Raw genomic sequence first — 6,000 nt, forward strand, 5'->3', positions numbered from 1 at the left:
TTGTCACACAAAGGTGTGACACACTGGTGCCCACCTAGCAAGTCAGTAAACATAGTTCAGAGTGACACAGGAGCATTTGCTGCAGGAATCACAAACTTGCAGACTGCAAGGATGAGGTCCAAGTTGCAATTTGTGTATTAGCTAGGACTGTAATTGCTTGCACTTCCCTTGCAGCATGGGGTAAAAGTAGCTGAGGGTTTATCATTCTTCAGAATCCTTTCCAGATCCTGCTGACCGTAGGCCAGGGATGCATCCTCAGTCCTCACTTTAGTGAGGGTATTTTCTTCTACAGCTTCCAATAAAACTGTCAAAGAATACAGTGGGCAGAGAAATCTGCACACCAAAATTCAGTGTCACTGGTGCCACACAAGGACTTCTATGGAAAGCCACGGGAGCTGCACGTTGCTGTATTTACCCTGCACTGCTGGGCACAGCCAAGGAAATTCAGGCCCTGCCACTGTTCAGTGCCACACAGCCAAGTGTCAGAGGCCAGGGGGACTGGCCTCACCAAGGCCTCTTTGGGCTTAAGCCAAAAAGTCATGTCCATCTCACACTCCAAACGCTCTTCTGCCACCATTTTCCCCACCACTCCACTCCCTAGAGACATGTTCCTTCTTATTCCAACCCATCTGGGCAGATTTGACCCATAATTAAGCTGCAATGCATTAATTTTAGAGAGATACTGTGAAATGTTGCAAAGAGCTCACAACACTACAACACTAAACATCCTGAATGTACAGGACACTTGCAAAGGCTCCTTTTCCAGCTCCAGTACCGATGGTTTCCTACCATGAACCTTCACAAAACCGCCCTGACGCAATTCCTGCAGGAATGTGAGGACAAGCTGAGCAGGGAGGCTGAAACAGTTGTTTTGTTACTTTAGTTTTTAGAACAGTGGCTTACTCAGGGCATCACTCACTCTTTTGTTCTGCCCTCACCCCGATTTTAACCCTGTAGCCATCAGGGCCGTATCTCAGGTTCTGCAGTGCTACAGTATCTGTTCCAGCCAGGACTCCACTGCAACCTTCCCCTACACAGAACCACAGTCTGGACTAAGAGATTGGCTGGTTTGTTCTTTTCAACAAAGCTCCTGTTGCAGAAAATGCTGCAGCACAAAGAAACCAAAGAAACCAAACCCAAGTATTCTGGCTGGAGCAAGTCAGCTGTTACAGCAGCACCAGCAAATACTTCCTGAAGGTAAAGGTTTCTCTGGTCTTCAGACTGCTCAGCAAAAAGGGTCGTGTTCCTCAGTGCTCCTTACGAGCAGTAAAAGACAGGCAGAAAAGAAACATATACAAATTAATGTAAAGAAATATCAGTAACCACTGGCAGGCAAATATTAGAATGTTTAATTTTTACCTTTAGTACACAACTTACCTGGATTTTAAGTTAATTTTTCATGTGGCTCAACACTAGTTTTGCAGCAGCTGGACTTTACATGTGCAGCTGTAGCAAGATGTCAGCCAGGAAATGAGCACCTTGCAGGATGCAAATAAACATCAATCTCTGATAGCACACACTGTCTATATATACTATACTTACCACAGTACAGTATTTCTCCAGCTCTGGCAAAGCAATACTTCATTTAAAAAACAAAACACAAGTACTCAATGTACTAGCATTTTAAATTGTTTAGCTGTGCTTTTTTAAAATATATAAGCCAAAGGAATTTTAAAAAGTGATTAACCACAAAAATTGGCAAAGAAGCTGTGAAAAAATTAATACTGATTTGCTCGTTAGAAAAGGGTCTCATTTTAGTCCCATCTATCAAAGAACATTAGAGATGCACCACAGTTTATTAAAATTAAAAATAAGGACCTGTTTTGCATGACCTGCATGCAATAAAAACCTCACCCTCTCAGAGAAGCTGTCTTCCCACTTATCAAAATCTTATCTTACTCCTTTGAAGTAAGAATGGAAGAAGTGAAATTAAATTTAAGTATTTTTTCAGTGGGATTCCCTGATAAAACACAAACTTTGTGGCACTCACCACCACTGGACAGGGACCACAATGGAAAGCAACAGGGGAAGGAGTCAACCTACAAAGTCTCATTACCCTTTTGAGCAAATCAGCAGCAGAACAACAGGAATTGCTGCATCAAATTTCAGGCTGGGCCTACTCCAACTTCAAGCATTGGTCCTTCCTATGCTACTGTGTTTCTATGTGGGGTTGTGGGGGCCTGATGTGCTTCAGTGGGTTGAGCTGGAAAAGGAGAACATGTTGCAATGTCTTTATTGCAAGACATGCAAGTCTTCAAGAGACACAAAAGGAAAGGAAATCACTTCTGCAGCCACTCAGAGTTATCGCTGAATTAAAGCAACTTTGAACCGAGCAAGCAGATCTGTAACTTACTTTCAAAAAAGGAAGTAAGAAGAGGCACATAACTGAAAATCAATGTGCTTCACCCTCAGCGTGTTGAATCCTGGGAGAGAATTACTCGGAAAACATCCACAGCTGAGGGACATCAGTCTGTAACCATATATTTTCCCCACAAGCTTACCCAAGGATTACTCCCATTTTGTTGTTCTGTTGTTGTCAGCAGTAGGTTTTGCAGGGTTTGGATCACAGAATTACAGCATCATGGAATGTTAAGGGGTTGGAATGGTCATTAAAGGTCATCTAGTCCCTGCCATGGACAGGGACACCTCCCATCAGACCAGGCTGCTCAAGGCCTTATCCAGCTGGCTTGGAACAGTGCCAGGGATGGGGCATCCACAACCTCCCTGGGCAACCTGTGCCACTGTCTCACCACCCTCACAGTAAAAACACACACAACTATTTTTTAAGTGGTTTTTAACAGAATATTTTCTAGTGCTACATCAGTAGACTGTCTCACTCTATAAAGGTAGATAAATGGAGCTTCAAAAATTTGCTCTTATATTAGATCTTTCTAGAGGAATTACAGTAAAAATAAAAACTGATGAAGTAGGACTCAAGATCAGTGTAAAAGGCAGGGTGGGGAACACTTGCAACACACCAGTGCGTCACACAGCCTCACACAACAGAACAAAGTCTAATCATTTTGAACTTGAACGTTTGGCTTTAGTCCCTAGTAACATCTGCAAGGAATTTTCAGATGATCTCAGCAATGTCTTGTATCACTATGTAAATTAAAGAGGCAGTAGTCTTTTATTGCACCCATTCAAAAACACAGCAGATGAACACGAAGCGACACACCAGGGTGAAGGTCAACATTTTTTTCCAACATTGTAAAACAAATTATTCTAGAATTAAACACAAGTGCAACCAGCTTCAGTTATCCTTTCACAACTTAAAGGGACAAACTGTATTCTGTTCCTTCTGGACAGCCCATAGGAACCCACAGCACACTGGTAAACTCGAGTGGGCTGAATGGGCTCCTTTGGGTTAACTGGCCTTTCTTCATGGAACTGTTCACCCCCACAAAGGATCTCATACCACACAACCAGACACAGAGCAGTGTCTTGCACCTTGGAAGGTCCTTAAAGTTTAAACACTGGCCAAATGAACATATACAAATGGCTGAGGTAGGTAAGGCAATAAAGGACTGGGGTGCCACGTGTATGTACAACATAAGGCAATTTCCTGCTCCTGAGACCTTTGCTTTGAGCAACCTTTGAAATGCACGACTTAGAGCACCAAAAATACTCAATATAAAATTCAGGACTATAAAACAGCACAATAGTAGAAACTTAATCCTGCTTGACACGAGTGAAATTATGAACAACAGCCCAACTTTAAAAGGGACTGAGTCCCTGCAGGATGTGTTTTAGAGCTTACAATCCAGATACTACAGCTCTGTGAAAGTGCACAGAAACAACCTTATGGTCTACCTCTCATTCCCTTTGGAATGGAACACAAGCTAGACTTGATGGTAACTCAGCCTCATCTAAAATAACTTTTAAAATTGCGCTCCCGATACAGACAGCCAAGTTTGTTTATTTTGAGGATTATTTATAGACTGCCTGTCTCTAGGAGGAATGCATTAACTGAGCTGCTTAGAGAACATGCTCCTCTCAGGCCAATGTGCAACTGGAGAGCAGTAAGGGTTGTAACTGGCCAAGAGACTGAGCTCAGGGTACAGTTTCACAGCCACTGCAACTGGGGTAGGTCCTGCCATGAGCAAGAGTCATGACCAATAACCTCTCTGGAACAGGTATTTGATTCTTCTGCTTAATTTGAGATGACATAATTAAGCATCTTAATTTGAGATGCTTTTGGTCCATATCAAAAGCATCATTTAATTGGCAAGACAAAAAAAAACACCCCAGAGTAAAACCCCAAGAACAGGAAAAACTTATCCCAAATCTCTTGCTTGTAAACTGGATATATCTGTAGATGTAGAAAACATTGTCTTTAACCAAGGTAACTCTAATTGAATATTGCTGTCAGGAAAAAAAAAAATTCCTTCATCCAAAGTTAGCATCTTAAGCACCCAAAAAGTTGAAAAAAATGGCTTATTAAAAAATTCCTATGCAACCAATACTACCTGGCCACCATGATCTAAAGTTCATTGTTTACTATGCACACACCGTGCCAGTTGTGACAATAAGAACAGGCCAAAAAGGTTAGGTTTGGGTTTGTTCTGCAATTTTTGGTCCTGATGAACCTATATGGCTGCCCAGTGAGAAATGGAGATGCCACTTCTATTTTTAAAAGCCTCTTAAAAGTCTCAGGGCTCCCACTTGATCTGGATGCCTACACTAAGCTGGCTATTCAGAGTGAAGAAATAAAGACTTTGAGGAGCCACGACGTGATCTGTTTAAAACAAAAAAGCTACGACATGAAAAGTGAGCACACAGAGTGTCCCAGGATCACAAAGCAGAGTGAGAGCTGGTAAGTCAGTGCTCACTCAGAGATAAAACACCCTCTCAGAGTACAAACAATGCACTTTGTACCTTCCATTCCAGCAGTGCCTGTGACAGGCACCACACACAACTGCCACCAGCTGCAGGTTTGACACAGGTATCGAGGACACGATGGGAACAGTTGGTGTGTACAAGCAAACACTGCTACAGCCCAACAAGACTGCCAAGCATCTCCTCTAGAGGTCTGGAGACACCAAATAGTGTCAGAGATAACAAGTTAAACTGGATAATGTTAGAGCTGGTATAAATTACACACGACCACTGTAAAGACAGAAGTGATCAATTTATTGCAAATTTTACAGGAATGCAGGAACACTCCACTCATTAAACAGCTGAGATTTCAGAGAGCACAGAACTGCCAACACTGGAAGAAAAAGCACAGAGAATATGGGTATTACCAGGAACATAAACAAGGATAAAAATGCAACAAAAAAGCCCAGCACACATCAACAATGGTGGCAAGACAGTTCTCAGCTGAACTTGGTACTCAGTCCAAAAGGATCTTGGTTATCTGGGGAGATCAAAATGTCTCATCCAGTAAGAATTATCTTTGTTACGAGAAATAATCTAATCTAGGAATTTCAGTTAGAGTCTATAGTTGTGTTTTAGAAGCAAGTGTGGAAGGTACATAGTGAGGCAGCAAAATCAGGCTGAAAAGTCAAAGCAGAAGGTTTAAAGTTCCTGAAGTTATTTTTACAGACAGCACTCTCAACAGCCCAAGAACATAATTTTTCTCACTTTTTTTAAACCCCTGTTTTAACATGAGGTAAGTAAGCATATAGGGGTTTTGGTTTGATTTTGTTTGTTTGTTTGGGAAGCAAAGGACATGAGGAAAGAAGGGCTGCTCTGTTTAATTTCTTACATGAATGATGGAATAGGTCTTTTTGAAAGGTTTTTCATACCTGGATTAAGAGGCAAAACCACATAACTTATTAGCAAAGGCCATACTTGTCTTTCTGGCACATAACAGTTTTCTTTTCCTACATCACACAAGGTTCTTTTAATGAATTAACTTTAATTAATTCTTTAATTTCTTCAGCTCATTTTTCTGCATTGCATATTCTAGTACTCTTCCCTAAGTCACTTCTGCTAAGGCAGAGAAGTTCTCCCAGGCAGTTACTCTGACTGTGCCTTCCTCCTTCCTTCCATGTG

Source organism: Manacus vitellinus, unplaced genomic scaffold (assembly GCF_001715985.3).
Source record: "Manacus vitellinus isolate BGI_N305 unplaced genomic scaffold, ASM171598v3 scaffold_53_pilon, whole genome shotgun sequence".
Taxonomy (NCBI): Eukaryota; Metazoa; Chordata; class Aves; order Passeriformes; family Pipridae; genus Manacus; species Manacus vitellinus.